Genomic DNA, 17,665 nt, shown 5'->3' with positions numbered 1-17,665 from the left:
AGGCATGGCCATGAGGCCAGCCTCCCAATGATCTAAGATAGCATAACAATGAAGATAGCTACCTCTCGATGTCTCAATACAATAGTAAAAGGTCCTACTTATAGAAAACTAGTAGCCTAAGGTTTACAGAAATGAGTAAATGACATAAAAATCCACTTCCGGGCCCACTTGGTGTGTGCTTGGGCTGAGCAATGAAGCATTTTCGTGCAGAGACTTCTCTTGGAGTTAAACGCCAGCTTTTATGCCAGTTTGGGCGTTTAACTCCCATTTTGGTGCCAGTTCCAGCGTTTAACGCTGGGATTTCTGAGGGTGACTTTGAACGCCGGTTTGGGCCATCAAATCTTGGGCAAAGTATGGACTATCATATATTGCTGGAAAGCCCAGGATGTCTACTTTCCAACGCGGTTGAGAGCGCACCAATTGGGCTTCTGTAGCTCCAGAAAATCCGCTTCGAGTGCAGGGAGGTCAGAATCCAACAGCATCTGCAGTCCTTTTCAGTCTCTGAATCAGATTTTTGCTCAGGTCCCTCAATTTCAGCCAGAAAATACCTGAAATCACAGAAAAACACACAAACTCATAGTAAAGTCCAGAAAAGTGAATTTTAACTAAAAACTAATAAAAATATACTAAAAACTAACTAGATCATACTAAAAACAATGCCAAAAAGTGTACAAATTATCCGCTCATCACCACACCTCATCTGTCATCTATGTAATTCAGCTAGAATTGTCATAGAGGGAGATATCTCCATTGAGGAGGACAAGCCCATCACTAAGAAGAGGATGGAGCAAACTAGAGAGCATCCATAAGAGCCTGTGCACCTGCCTCAACATGAGATCCCTGAGAATACCTCAAGGGATGCATTTTCCTCCTCAAGGCTATTGGGACCAATTGCATAATTCTCTTGGAGAATTAAACACTAACATGGAGTAGTTGAGGATGGAGCATCAAGAGCATTCCACCATCCTCAATGAAATAAGGGAAGACCAAAGGGCTATGAGGAAAGAACAACAAAGACAAAGGAGTGACATTGAAGAGATCAAGCACTACATTGGGTCCTCATGGAGGAGTAATAGCCGCCACCATTAAAGGTGGATTCATTCTCTTAATCTCCTTTTCTTATGTTATTTTTCTATTTTCTATCTGTTCTCTTATTCTTATTGCATGATCATTTCTATCTATGTCTTAAAATTATAAAAGGTTCCATATGTTTCTCACCTTGCTTAAAAAGAAAATTTTATTTGAAAAGAATTGAGAGATGCATGAATTTCAAGTTTATAATAAGAATAGTTCAATTATCTTGATGTGGTGGCATTGCTTTTCTTTTCTGAATGTATGAATAAAGAGTGCATATTTGAAATTGGGATTTTAGAATGTTGGCTCTTGAAAGAATGATGAAAAAGGAAAAGTATTATTGGTAATCTGAAAAATATAAAAAATTGATTCTTGAAGCAAGAAAAAGCAGCAAAAAGAAAAAGAAAAAGAAAAAGCATGTTGCAAAAGAAAAAACTTATATATGCATGCGAAAAAAATAATATAAAAAAAGAAAGAAACAGAAAAAGCCAATAGCTCTTTAAACCAAAAGGCAAGAGCAAAAAGCCAATAATCCTTTAAACTAAAAGGCAAGGGTAAAATGATCCAAGGTTTTGAGCATCAATGGTTAGGAGGACCAACAAGGAATAAAATTCTGGCCTCTAAGCGGCTCAACCAAGTTGTCCCTAACCATATGCTTGTGGTGTGAAGGTGTCAAGTGAAAAACTTGAGACTGAGCAGTTAAAGTCATGGTCCAAAGCTAAAAGAGTGTGCTGAAGAACTCTGGACACCTCTATCTGAAGATTCTAGCAAAGCTGAATCACAATCCGAAAGGGTTCACCCAGTTAAAGTGTCTGTGGCATTTATGTATCAGGTGGTAATACTGGAAAATAAAGTGCTTAGGGTCACGGCCAAGACTCTGAAAGCTATGATCAAGAATAAAAAAGAACCGAACTAGGAGAATCAATAATATCATCTGGATTATAAGTTTCTAAAGAGACCAACATTTCTAAGTTTCAATAGATAGTGAGATGCCAAAACTATTCAGAAGCAAAAAGCTACTAAGTCCCACTTATCTAATTAAAACTGAGCTTCATTGGAAACTATGAGATTTATTGTAACTTACTCTTCTTTTTATCCTACTATGTTTTTATTTGCTTGGGGAAAAGCAACAATTTAATTTTGGTGTTGTGATGAGCGAATATTTTATACGCTTTTTGGCATCATTTTCATATAATTTTTAGCATGTTTTGTCTAAGTTTTATTAAGTTTTCATAGATTTTAGTGCAAAATTCACATTTTTTTATTCTACTTTGAGTTTGTGTATTTTTGTACAAATTCAGGTATTTTCTGGCTGAAATTGAGGAGTTGGAGCAGAAGTCTGATTTAGAGACAGAGAAAGCACAGCAGATGTTGTCCGGATCTAATCTCCTTGCACTCAAAAGAGCTTTTCTGGAGCTACAAAAAACCAAATGGAGCGTTCTTAATGGATATGGAAAGCTAACGTCAAGATCTTTCCAGAAATGTATAATAGTTCATACTTTGCATCAGAATTAAAGGCCCAAAACTGGTATCCAACACCAGCCTCCTGCCCCAGTCCAGGCGTCCAGCGCCCAAAAGAGGATACTAGCATCCAAACGCCCAAAGAGGATCCCCTAGCCAACGTTCATCACCCTAGAGGCCTCCTAGCACGTGGATCTCATCAAAGCTCAACCCAAACACTCACCAAGTGAGCCCCAGAAGTGTATTTTAGTACTAAAAGACTGTTTTACCCTTTCTTATGTAATCCTTAGTCATTAGCTTAGTATTTAAAGAACTTTTACACAATCTTCAAAGGGGAGATATGCCATATATTATTTTTCATATTGTATTTTCTATCAGCATGAGTTTCTAAACCTCATAGGTTGAGAGGAGAAGCCCTGCTGAGTTTTATGGATTAATAAAAGTATTACTGTTTCTTTTCAATCCGTGTTTGATTCAATTCTAAGATGTATCTTCGTTCTTCAACTTGATGAATGGGATGACCCGTGACAATCATCTTCGTTCTTCATACTAAGACCACGTGCCTGACAACCACCCGTGTTCTTCTTGGGTTTGTGTGAATACATAACTGGAAAGCATCGAACCACCAGCTTGATTATACATATCTTAGACGGCTAATCCACGACTTCGTTGGGGACTTCTCGAGACACCAGTTCAGCCCAGGTATAGGGATATTAGGGTCTCTGTGGTAGAGGCTAGAACCCAAAGGCGCATCATTCTCTGATCCGGAAGATCCGACCTTGTCTGTGGCATTTTGAGTAGGATCATTAAGGAGAATGGACTGCAGGAGCTTTACCCTCAATCAGAATGGATCCACACTAACCCTAAGATTCAGATCTGGAGGAGCATTGGCGGCCTCTCAACCGGCAACAATCACATACAGCGTACCATAGAAGAAATCATTCACAATTGAAGAAGACATTAAGACCAGAGTTAATCCAAAAGGACAAAGCATCTCCAAGCCTTAACCATCTTCTTATCATTGTAAACAGGTCAACCTAGTTCAGATCTCATTATTCCTTTTATGCAATTAAACAACATACCAACATCTCCTACTCACCTAACTAAGATTTGCAAGATAATCTTAGCTTGCTTCAAACCACAATCCTCGTGGGATCGACCCTGATTTGCTCAGGTATTACTTGGACAACCCATTGCACTTGCTGGTACATGTGTATGAAGTGTGGGGATTCGTGCACCATCTCTTGAGCATATTGAGTTCATCCATGAGAGAACAGGAAACAGACTCATAGTGATGGGTGAAGACCTAAGCCCCTATGACTACCCTCCTCCTTAGAGGAGCTGACCGTCAAACTAGTGACGGTAAAGAAGCGCTTGTTGGGAGACAATCCAACCAAGAGTATCCTTTAGTTTTATTTCAGTTTGACTTTCATTTATTTTTCATTGCTTTTCATAGTTTTTTCTTGGTTTTATTTTGTTTGTGATCATGCACAGTGCCTAGAACAGGGACAGAAAGACTCCGAAGGAAAAATGGAACACCCTGGAGCAAGGTTGATTCGAAGTGCTTGGGCACTAAATACCAGGCATGGCGTTTAGCGCAAGGAATGGGGCAAGGGGAGTTGGCATTAAACGCAGGGATGGCGTTAAACGCAGGGATGGGATTTAACACCAAGAAGAGGAAGCAGAAGTTGGTGTTAAACACCAAGTGGGTGTTTAACACCCACAAAGGATCCTTCTTCACACCTCCAATGGCACTAAACACCAACTGTGTGTTTAGCTCCAATGACTCGTCCACAAAAAAAAGGGGCCATTACTGGTGCTAAACACCAAGGCTGGCATTCGCTTCCACTTTGACCATTCAAACACACCTTCTCAACCCCCTAGCCATATTTTCATCCCCTTCAATTCCCAACATCACTTTCCATCAACCTATTGAATTCTATATATCTTTCAACTCACCCCCACTTCATCCAATCACCACTCATCATTTCCATCAATCTCTCTTTTCCATTAACCACATTTAAATTTTATTTCCTTCCTACCCTTACCCACACTACCTGAACCCTCCCCCACCTCCTATATATACCCCAACTCTTCACTCTTTTCCCCACACCTCCATTATACTTTCCTATATCAATCCTCTAGCTTTCATTATTCCTACCCCCTTTCTATTCTTTTTTAGCCGTGACCACTCCCCCTACCTCCATATATCTTCTTCTTCTTCAATTCCACTTTACCAACCCTTCCTTCACCCCCTTCTTTCTCTTAACTTTGCTCGGGGACAAACAAACCTTATAAGTTTGGTGTTAGATGCTCCACTTTTTTCTCATTTTTTATTATCCATATGGCACCTAAAACTGGTGAATCCTCTTTAAGGAATAGGAAAGAGAAGGCCATTGCCTCCGATCCTTATGACTTCACCCGATTCCTCTCCAAGACCCATGAGGATCACTTCTACGAAGTTGTGAACAAGAAGAAAGTAATCCCCAAGGTTTGGTTTGAGCTTCAACCGGAGGACTACCCAAAAATCCGGGAGCAGATTCTGAGACGGTGTTGGAAAGTTCTGACTAACCCTGTGACCAAGGTGGGTATACTTATAGTCAGGGAGTTCTACGCCAATGCTTGGGTGACTTTTAAGCATGCACAAGGTGTAAAACCAGACTCAAAGAACTGGCACACTGTGGTCCGAGGGACGATCATGGAGTTCAGTCCTGAGAGTGTGAGGGAGATACTTCATCTGCCACCATCCAGAAATGACCCTCATTCTTACACTTACAGGGTCAATACTGACCAGAGGCTGGACCAGGTTCTTACAGACATATGCCTCCCTGAAGCTCAGTGGAGGAGGGACACTAGAGGTCAGCCATACCAGCTGGGTAGTTATGAGCGGATATTTTATACGCTTTTTGGGGGTATTTTCATGTAGATTTTAGCATGTTTTAATTAGCTTTTAATATAATTTTATTAGTTTTTAGGCAAAAATTATATTTCTGGAATTTACTATGAGTTTGTGTATTTTTCTGTGATTTCAGGTATTTTCTGGCTGAAATTGAGGGAGCTGAGCAAAAATCTGAGTTAGGCTGAAAAAGGATTGCTGATGTTGTTGGATCCTGACCTCCCCTCACTCGGAATGGATTTTTTGGAGCTACAGAAGTCCAATTGACGCGCTCTCAATCGGGTTGGAAGGTAGACATCCAGGGCTTTCCAGAAATATATAATAGTCCATACTTTGCGCGAAGATAGATGACGTAAACTGGCGTTCAATGCCAGTTCCATGCTGCAGTCTGGCGTCCAACGCCAGAAACAGGTTACAAGTTGGAGTTCAACGCCCAAAACACGTTACAACTTGGCGTTCAACTCCAGAAACAGCCCAAGCACGTGAGAGGCTTAAGTCTCAGCCCCAGCACACACCAAGTGGGTCCCAGAAGTGGATCTCTGCACCAATTATCTTAGTTTACTCATTCTCTGTAGACCTAGGTTACTAGTTTAGTATTTAAACAACTTTTAGAGTCTTATTTTGCATCTCATGACATTTTTAGATCTGAATTTTATAATCCTTGACGGCATGAGTCTCTAAACTCCATTGTTGGGGGTGAGGAGCTCTGCAGCATCTCGATGAATTAATGTAATTACTTCTGTTTTCCATTCAAACACGCTTGTTCTTATCTAAGATGTTCATTCGCGCTTCACTATGAAGAAGGTGATGATCCATGACACTCATCACCTTCCTCAATCTATGAACGTGTGCCTGACAACCACCTCCGTTCTACATCAGATTGAATGAGTATCTCTTAGATTCCTTAATCAGAATCTTCGTGGTATAAGTTGGAATTGATGGCGGCATTCATGAGAATCCGGAAAGTCTAAATCTTGTATGTGGTATTCCGAGTAGGATTCTGGGATTGGATGACTGTGACGAGCTTTGAACTCGCGAGTGTTGGGCGTGATGACAAACGCAAAAGAATCAATGGATTCTATTCCGACATGATCGAGAACCAACAGCTGATTAGCCGTGCTGTGATAGAGCATTTGGACCATTTTCACTGAGAGGATGGGAAGTAGCCATTGACAACGGTGACACCCTATATATAGCTTGCCATGGAAGGAGCCTTGCGTGTGGGAAGAGGATTACAAGAGAAAAGCTGAAATAAAGCAAACAAAGCATCTCCAAAACTCCAACATATTCTCCATTATTAAAGTAACAATTATTTATTTTATGCTCTTTTCACTTAATACGAAACTAAAGAACCTTATTGGTATCCTAACTAAGAATAATAAAATAACCATAGCTTGCTTCAAGCCAACAATCTCCATGGAATTCGACCCTTACTCACGTAAGGTATTACTTGGACGACCCAGTGCACTTGCTGGTTAGTTGTGCGAAGCTGTGTTAAATAGTCCATTAATATTGGCATACACAATTTCGTGCACCAAGTTTTTGGCGCCGTTGCCAGGGATTGTTCGAGTTTGAACAACTAAAGGTTTATTTTATTGCTTAGATTAGGAATAATTTATTTTTGTTGCTATAGAGTCATTAAATTCTGAGTCCTTTATTCCCTTTTCAAAAATTTTTCAAAAATATTATTTTTCTTTATCAAATTTTTAATTTTTCGTGATTTTAGTGTTTTGTTCTAAGTTTGGTGTCAATTACATATTTCATATTTTCCCTTTAAATTTTCGAATTTGTGCTCTTTGATCTTCAAGTTGTTCTTGTTGATTTTTCTTGTTGATCTTTATTTTTTCTTGTTCTGTGTCTTTTCTTGTTTCGCTTGTGTTTTTCCAAAGCATTAGTCTTCCAAAAGGAATATACCTATTCAAAACAAGTGTTACATTTACTGCCCAATTGGCTAGAGCGTTGGTCTACGTTCTTGGTAATTGGGTATCTTCTTTTTAAAATCTTTTTCAAAAATAATTTTTCTTGATTTAATCTTGTGCCAAACTTTAAGTTCGGTGTTTTCTTGTCAATCTTTTTATAGTTTTCGAAAATTTTATTGAAGTTTTCTGAAAATTTTAAGTTTGGTGTTCTTTCTTTTGTTTGTGTTCTTGTGAATCTTCAAGGTGTTCTTGAGTCTTTCTTGTGTTTTGATCTTAAAATTGTTAAGTTTGGTGTTCCTTGGTGTTTTCCCTCCAAAATTTTCAAAAATAAGGAGCATTAGATCTAAAAATTTTAAGTCTTGTGTCTTTTGTGTGTTTTTCTCTTTCATCATAAAATTCAAAATTCAAAAAAAAATATATCTTTTCTAACTATTTTTAAGCTATTTTTTTTCTTTTTCGAAATTTTTTTATAAAAATTCAGATTTCAATTTCAAAATTTTTCAAATCTTACCCTCCTAAGATTTTAAAAAAATTATATTTTATTATCTTTTTCAAAAATATCCTAACCACTTTCTCTCTCCTCAATTTTTTTCGAAAATCTTCACAAAACATTTTCAAATTTTTTATTTTTATTTCGTTTTTATTTTATCTTATTTTATTTTATTTTACTATTTCGAAAATAAATTTTTATATTTAATAAAATAAATAATATCAACATCCATATCATCTCCCTTGCTCCATCATGGAACTAAGTGGAAATGAACAGTCCAGAAGGACTCTGGGGTCCTATGCTAACCCCACTACTACTTCATATGGGAGTAGTATCTATATACCCTCCATCGAAGTCAGTAGTTTTGAGTTGAATCCTCAGCTCATCATCATGGTGTAGCAAAGTTGCCAGTATTCCGGTCTTCCACAGGAAGAACCTACAGAGTTTCTGGCACAATTTCTACAAATTGTTGACACAGTACATGATAAGGGAGTAGATCAGGATGTCTATAGATTATTACTGTTTTCATTTGCTATAAAGGACCAAGCTAAGAGATGGTTAAATAACCAACCTAAGGACAACATAAAGACATGGAAACAGCTGTCAGAAAAATTCCTGAATCACTATTTTCCTCCCAAAAGGATGACACGGCTAAGGCTAAGCATCCAAGGCTTCAAACAAGGAGATAATGAATCTCTTTATGATGCCTGGGAGAGATATAGAGAGATGCTAAGAAAATGCCCCTTTGAAATATTTTCAGAGTGGGTGCAGTTAGACATCTTCTACTATGGGCTTATAGAAAGAGCTCAGATTTCTCTAGACCACTCAGCTGGTGGTTCTATACACATGAGAAAAACAATTGAAGAAGCTTAAGAGCTCATTGATACAGTTGCCAGGAATCAGCACCTGTACCTAAGCAGTGAACTTCCCAAGAAGGAAGATGCTAAAACAGCAACTGCTGAACTCAGTCCTACAGATCAAGCTGCTGAATTCAATCAGCAACTAGATTTTCTAACAAAACAGTTAGCCGAATTCAAGGAGATACTACAAGAAACAAGAATGGCTAATATAAATATGGAAGTGCAATTGAAGCAAACAGAACAACAGTTATCAAAACAAATAACAGAAGAGTGTCAAGCAGTTCAATTAAGAAGTGGAAAAACATTAAATACCTCACTTCAAGACAGCAGGAAGCCAAGAAATGAGCAAACTACCCAAAATTCCTCTGAGGACAGTAAGAGCCCAGAGAGGAATAATTCTGGCGCTCAAACGCCAAAGAATTGGAGGAAAGCTGGCGTTGAACGCCCAAACCATGCTCAGTCCTGGCGTTCAACGCCAGAAACAAGCAATGATTTGGCGTTGAATGCCCAAAGGGAGCACAGTTCTGGCGTTCAGACGCCAGAAACAAGTAAGAAGTTGGCGTTTAACGCCACTCCAGCTTCCACCCCTGGCATTCAAATGCCAGTGGGGATCAGACACATACAAGTGCTGATAATAACCCATCTAAAAGGGCTTCTCAACCCACATCTGTAGGCAGTAAACCTGCAACAACTAAGGTTGAGGAATACAAAGCCAAAATGCCTTATCCTCAGAAACTCTGCCAAGCGGAACAGGATAAGCAATTTGTCCACTTTGCAGACTATCTCAGGACTCTTGAAATAACGATTCTGTTTGCAGAGGCACTTGAGCAGATACCCTCTTATGCTAAGTTCATGAAAGAGATCTTAAGTCATAAGAAGGATTGGAGGGAAACTAAAAAAGTTTACCTCACTGAAGAATGCAGTGCAGTCATTCTGAAAAGCTTACCTAAGAAGCTTAAAGATCCCGGAAGCTTTATGATACCATGCACATTAGAGGGTACTTGTACCAAGCAAGCTCTATGTGATCTTGGGGCAAGTATCAACCTAATACCTGCATCTATTATCACAAAGCTTGGTTTGACTGAAGAAGTCAAACCAACCCGAATATGTCTCCAACTTGCTGATGGCTCCATTAAATACCCATCAGGCGTGATTGAAGACATAATTGTCAAGGTTGGGCCATTTGCCTTTCCTACTGACTTTGTGGTGCTGGAAATGGAGGAGCACAAGAGTGCAACTCTCATTCTAGGAAGACCTTTCCTAGCAACTAGACAAACCCTTATTGATGTCCAAAAAGGGGAAGTAACCCTGAGGGTCAATGAGGAGGAGTTCAAGTTGAATGTTGTCAAAGCTATGCAGCATCCAGACACCCCAAATGACTGCATGAGTGTTGATATTATTGACTCTGGTAAAAGAAGTCAATATGGCTGAGAATCTCGAATCAGAGCTGGAGAATATCTTTAAAGATGTTCAGCCTGATCTGGAGGAATTAGAGAGAATAATAGAACCTCTGAAAATACCTCAGGAAGAGGAGAAACCTCCTAAACCCGAGCTCAAACCGTTACCACCATCCCTGAAATATGCATTTCTGGGAGAAGGTGATACCTTTCCTATAATCATAAGCTATATCTTAGAGCCACAGGAAGAGGAAGCACTAATTCAAGTGCTAAAGACACACAAGACAGCTCTTAGGTGGTCCATCAGTGATCTTAAGGGCATTAGCCCAGCCAGATGCATGCACAAGATTTTATTGGAGGGTGACGCTAAGCCAGTGGTTCAACCACAAAGGCGGCTGAATCCAGCCATGAAGGAGGTGGTGCAAAAGGAGGTCACTAAATTACTAGAGGCTGGGATTATTTATCCTATTTCTGATAGCCCCTGGGTAAGCCCTGTCCAAGTCGTTCCTAAAAAGGATGGCATGACAGTGGTTCATAATGAAAAAAATGAACTGGTTCCTACAAGAACAGTTACAGGGTGACGTATGTGTATTGATTACAGAAGGCTCAATACAGCCACCAGAAAGGATCATTTTCCTTTACCATTCATAGACCAGATGCTAGAAAGACTGGCAGGTCATTAATACTACTACTTCCTGGATGGATATTCAGGTTATAATCAAATTGCAGTAGATCCCCAGGATCAAGAGAAAACGGCATTCACATGTCCATCAGGAGTATTTGCATACAAAAGGATGCCATTTGGTCTATGTAATGCACCTGCAACTTTTCAAAGGTGCATGCTCTCTATTTTCTCTGATATGGTGGAAAAATTTCTAGAAGTCTTCATAGATGACTTTTCAGTATTTGGAGACTCATTCAGCTCCTGTCTTGACCATCTAGCACTTGTTCTAAAGAGGTGCCAAGAGACTAACCTGGTTTTAAACTGGGAAAAATGTCACTTTATGGTGACTAAAGGAATTGTCCTTGGGCACAAAATTTCGAACAAGGGCATAGAAGTGGATCAAGCTAAGGTAGAGGTAATTGAAAAATTACCACCACCAGCCAATGTTAAGGCAATCAGAAGCTTTCTGGGGCATGCAGGTTTCTATAGGAGGTTTATAAAGGATTTTTCAAAAATCGCCAAACCTCTAAGTAATCTGCTAGCTGCTGACACGCCATTTATCTTTGATAAGGAGTGTCTGCAGGCATTTGAGACTCTGAAAGCTAAATTGGTCACAGCACCAATCATCTCTGCACCAAATTGGACATTACCATTTGAACTGATATGTGATGCCAGCGACCATGCCATTGGTGCAGTGTTGGGACAGAGACATGACAAGCTTCTGCACGTCATTTACTATGCCAGTCGTGTTTTAAATGACGCATAGAAGAACTACACAACCACAGAAAAAGAGCTACTTGCAGTGGTTTATGCCATTGACAAATTCAGATCCTATTTAGTAGGATCAAAAGTGATTGTGTACAATGACCATGCTGCTCTTAAATATCTACTCACAAAGCAGGATTCAAAACCCAGACTCATAAGATGGGTGTTGCTTCTGCAAGAGTTTGATATAGAAATAAGAGACAGAAAAGGGACAGAAAATCAAGTAGCAGGTCACCTGTCCCGAATAGAACCAGTAGAAGGGACGTCCCTCCCTCTTACTAAGATCTCTGAAAACTTTCTGGATGAGCAACTCTTTGCCATCCAGGAAGTGCCATGGTTTGCAGACATTGCAAACTACAAGACAGTGAGATTCATACCCAAAGAATACAGTAGGCAGCAATCAAAGAAGCTGATCACGGATGCAAAGTATTATCTTTGGGATGAGCCGTATCTCTTCAAGAGATGTGCAGAAGGAGTAATCTGTAGATGTGTGCCTAAAGAAAAAGCACAAAAGATCCTATGGCATTGCCATGGATCACAATATGGAGGACATTTTGGAAGTGAGCGAACAGCCACAAGAGTCCTCCAATGTGGCTTCTACTGGCCTACTCTCTATAAAGATTCCCGAGTGTTTGTACTTAATTGTGACAGTTGCCAAAGATCTGGTAATCTGCCTCACAGTTATGCCATGCCTCAACAAGGGATCTTGGAGATTGAGTTGTTTGATGTATGGGGTATTGACTTCATGGGGCCTTTCCCACCATCATACACAAACACTTATATTCTGGTGGTAGTAGATTATGTATCCAAATGGGTTGAAGCTATTGCAACACCCACTAACGACACTAAGACAATGTTAAAATTCCTCCAGAAACACATCTTCAGCAGATTTGGTACCCCTAGAGTATTAATCAGTGATGGGGGCACTCATTTCTACAATAAACAGCTTTACTCTGCTTTGATTCGATACGGAGTTAGCCATAGGGTGGCCACTTCATATCATCCACAGACAAATGGGCAAGCTGAAGTCTCTAATAGAGAACTTAAAAGAATCCTGGAACGGACTGTGATTAACCGTAGAAGGGATTGGGCAAGAAGCTTGGATGATGCTCTGTGGGCATACAGAACAGCATTCAAGACCTCTATAGGGACCTCTCCATACCAGCTCGTGTATGGAAAGACATGTCACTTGCCAGTGGAACTGGAACATAAGGCCTACTGGGCAACCAGATTCCTAAACCTTGATGCCAAGTTAGCTGGAGAAAAATGATTGCTCCAGTTAAATGAGCTAGAGGAATTTAGACTCAATGCTTTTGAGAATGCAAAAATTTACAAAGAAAAAGCAAAAAGATGGCATGATAAGAAACTGTCGTCCAGAGTCTTTGAGCCAGGGCAGAAAGTTCTGCTATTTAATTCTAGGCTCAGATTATTCCCCGGGAAATTGAAATCCCGATGGAGAGGTCCATATGTGACTACAAGTGTGTCACCATATGGATAAGTAGAGCTTCAGGATAATGATTCTAACAAAAAGTTCATTGTTAATGGACAAAGAGTTAAACATTATCTTGAAAGCAATTTTGAGCAAGAATGCTCAAAACTGAGACTTGATTAAAGCTCAGCAATTTTGTTAATTAATTGATTTTTATAGGTATATGTCAAGTATCTTCAAGGTAAAATAGCAATTGCTCACTAGCGTGAAAAAGCCAGTAAGAAATATTTTGGGCGTTGAACGCCCAAAAGAAGCATCCACTAGGCGTTCAACGCCAGTAAGGATAGCCATCTGGGCGTTCAACGCCAGAAAGAAGCAACAGCTGGGAGTTGAACACCCAGGAGAAGCAGCAATTGGGTGTTAAACGCCCAAAACATGCAGCGTTTGGGCGTTTAACGCGAGAATGGTGGGGAGGAGGTAAAATTTGTTTTTCTTCACAAATTTTCTAATTTTTATGTTTCAATTCATGATTTCTTGCATAAACATGTTTCAAAATATCATCCTTCAATTCCAAAAATTCTAATCCTAATTTCTAAAAACCCTAATTTCTAAAATCCCTTTTTCAAAAATATCAAATGTATCTTAATCCATAAAGACAAATCTTTTTCCAATCCAATCCAAATTTTTTTTAAGTTTTTCAAAACTCAATTATCTTTTAAAATCTTCTTTCAAAATAAAAATTCAAATTTATCTTTTTCAAATATAATTAACATCTTTTTATTTTTAAATTATATCTTTTTCTTATCATATTTATCTTTTATAAATCATATCTTCTATCTTATCTTTTTTTTCTTATTTTTGAAACCTACCCTCCCCCCTTTTATATCCACATTTGGTGCCCCTCCCATCATCCACCATTCAACACTTGCTCTCCTCCTATCCCTCTCCTTTCTTTTCTTTTGCTTGAGGACAAGCAAACCTCTAAGTTTGGTGTGTTTATCCGTGATCACAAAAACATACTCACTAAGATCATGGCTCCTAAAGGAAAACAACCCACTCCAAGAGGCAAGAAAGAGAGTATTCCAAAACCACTTTGGAATCAAGGGAAGTTCTTAACCAAAGAACATTCAGACCATTACTACAAAATAATGAGTCTAAGATCAGTGATCTCGGAAGTCAAGTTCGATCTGAAAGAAGATAAATATTCGGAGATCCAAGAGAAAATTCAAAATAGGAACTGAGAAATTCTAGCTAATCCTGAAACAAAAGTGGGAAGGAATATGGTTCAGGAGTTCTACGCTAATCTGTGGCAGACAGACAGGCAAAGAATAACTGGAACTGCCCTCTATGACTATCGAACCTTGGTCGGAGGAAAGATTGTTCACATCCACCCTGACAAAATCAGGGAGATCTTTAAGCTTCCTCAACTGAAAGATGACCCAGACTCCTTTAATAGGAGAATGATGAGGGTAAACAAAGGCCTGGACAAGATTTTAGAGGATATATGTATCCCTGGAGCCAGGTGGACCACCAGCACCACTGGCATCCCAAATCAACTCAAGAGAGAAGATCTCAAACCAGTTGCTAGAGGCTGGCTGGACTTCATTGGGCGTTCTATATTGCCCACCAGCAACCGTTCTGAAGTCACTGTTAAAAGAGCAGTGATGATTCACTGCATCATGTTGGGAAGAGAAGTAGAAGTTCATCAATTAATCTCGTGTGCACTCTACAAAATAGCAAACAAGAACTCCAAAGATGCCAAATTGAACTATCCAAGCTTAATTTCTATGATCTGCAGAGATGGTGGAGTGAGGATGGGAATAACTGAGTATATCTCAGTTGAGCGGCCAATCACTAAAATATCAATGGATAGACAACAGTTGCAGGATGACCCAATCAAGAGGAGAGCACAAGAATTCCTCCCAGAACTCCCTCAATTCAAATATTGGGAGCATCTTGAGGCATCTGTTTCCAAGTTGCAAGAAGCTATGAACCAAATAAAGGAAGAACAGAATAATCAAAGTAGCATGCTTTGCAAATTGCTTAGGGAACAAGAGGAGCAAGGGCGTGACTTGAGGGAGCTGAAACGTCAGAAATTAATTCTTGAAGGACCAAGCACCCCATAGACTAGAGGAACATCTACTTCCCAAAATACAAGTTGTTGAGTTCTAATTTTAGCTTTAACTCTGTGATAGTGTTATTATAGGAATTTACCTTAGAAGTTATATAGGAGTAGTAGTAATTAGCATATCTATTTTGGTTTTATCTCCAATTAAGTGATAATTTATTTTTCTCATCATCATCAAACATGAATAAAATAGTAGATTTTTAGAATAAAGAAGTAATTTATATTTTTCGAGTTCTTAATAAGGAAAATTATAATTAATTATATGTGGTGGCAATACTTTTTGTTCTCTGAATGAATGCTTGAACAGTGCATATTTTTTATCTTGAATTTTATGAATATTGGCTCTTGAAAGAATGAGGAACACGAAAAATATTATTGCTGATCTGAAAAATCATGAATTTAATTCTTGAAGCAAGAAAAAGCAGAAAAAAATTTAAAAATTACAATATTTCATTGGATCAAGAAAAAGAAAAAAGCCAATAGCCCTTAAAACCAAAAGGCAAGGGTAAAAAGGATCCAAGGCTTTGAGCATCAGTGGATAGGAGGGCCCAAGGAAGTAAATACAGGCCTAAGCGGCTAAACCAAGCTGTCCCTAACCATGTGCTTGTGGCATGCAGGTCCAAGTGAAAAGCTTGAGACTGAGTGGTTAAAGTCGTGATCCAAAGCAAAAAGAGTGTGCTTAAGAACTCTGGACACCTCTAATTGGGGACTTTAGCAAAGCTAAGTCACAATCTGAAAAGGTCCACCCAGTTATGTGTCTGTGGCATTCGTGTATCCGGTGGTAATACTGCAAAACAAAGTGCTTAGGGCCACGGCCAAGACTCATAAAGTAACTGTGTTCAAGAATCAACATACTACACTAGGAGAATCAATAATACTATCTGAATTCTGAGTTCCTATAGATGCCAATCATTCTGAATTTCAGAGGATAAAGTGAGATGCCAAAACTGTTCAGAAGCAAAAAGCTACCAGCCCCGCTCATCTAACTAAAATCTGAGCTTCACTTGAAACTCTGAGATATTATTGCTTCTTAATTTCTTTTCATCCTGTTTTATTTATCTAGTTGCTTGAGGACAAGCAACAGTTTAAGTTTGGTGTTGTGATGAGCGGATATTTGCTTCTTAATTTCAGATTTTAGCTTGTTTTAATTAGCTTTTAATATAATTTTATTAGTTTTTAGGAAAAAATCATATTTTTGGACTTTACTATGAGTTTGTGTGTTTTTCTGTGATTTCAGGTATTTTCTGGCTGAAATTGAGGGAGCTGAGCAAAAATCTGAGTCACGCTGAAAAAGGACTGCTGATTCTGTTGGATCTTGACCTCCGTGCACTCGGAATAGATTTTTTGGAGCTACAGGAGTCCAATTGACGCGCTCTCAATTGGGTTAGAAAGTAGACATCTAGGGCTTTCCAGCAATATATAATAATCCATACTTTGCGCGAAGATAGATGATGTAAACTGGCATTCAACGCCAGTTCCATGCTGCAGTATGGCATCCAGCGCCAGAAACAGGTTACAAGTTGGAGTTCAACGCCCAAAACACGTTACAACCTCCAGAAACAGCCCAAGCATGTGAGAGGCTTAAGTCTCAGCCTCAGCACACATCAAGTGGGCCCCAGAAGTGGATCTCTGCACCAATTATCTTAGTTTACTCATTCTCTGTAAACCTAGGTTACTAGTTTAGTATTTAAACAACTTTTAGAGACTTATTTTGCATCTCATGACAATTTTAGATCTGAATTTTATAATCCTTAAGGGCATGAGTCTCTAAACTCCATTGTTGGGGGTGAGGAGCTCTGCAGCGTCTCGATGAATTAATGTAATTACTTCTGTTTTCCATTCAAACACGCTTGTTCTTATCTAAGATGTTCATTCGCAATTCACTATGAAGAAGGTGATGATCCGTGACACTCATCACCTTCCTCAATCCATGAACGTGTGCCTGACAACCACCTCCGTTCTACATCAGATTGAATGAGTATCTCTTAGATTCCTTAATCAGAATCTTCGTGGTATAAGCTGGAATTGATGGCGGCATTCATGAGAATCCGGAAAGTCTAAACCTTGTCTGAGGTATTCCGAGTAGGATTGTGGGATTGGATGACTGTGACGAGCTTCAAACTCGCGAGTGTTGGGCGTGATGACAAACGCAAAAGAATCAATGGATTCTATTCTGACATGATCGAGAAGCAACAGCTGATTAGCCGTGCTGTGACAAAGCATTTGGACCATTTTCACTGAGAGGATGGGAAGTAGCCATTGACAACGGTGACACCCTACATATAGCTTGCCATGGAAGGAGCCTTACGTGTGGGAAGAGGATTACAAGAGAAAAGCTGAAATAAAGCAGACAAAGCATCTCCAAAACTCCAACATATTCTCCATTATTAAAGTAACAATTATTTATTTTATGCTCTTTTCACTTAATACGAAACTAAAGAACCCTATTAGTATCCTGACTAAGAATAATAAAATAACCATAGCTTGCTTCAAGCCAACAATCTTCGTGGGATTCGACCCTTACTCACGTAAGGTATTACTTGGACGACCCAGTGCACTTGCTGGTTAGTTGTGCGAAGCTG

This window comes from Arachis hypogaea, chromosome 7 (assembly GCF_003086295.3).
Source record: "Arachis hypogaea cultivar Tifrunner chromosome 7, arahy.Tifrunner.gnm2.J5K5, whole genome shotgun sequence".
NCBI lineage: Eukaryota > Viridiplantae > Streptophyta > Magnoliopsida > Fabales > Fabaceae > Arachis > Arachis hypogaea.
This window is presented reverse-complemented; position numbering follows the sequence as displayed.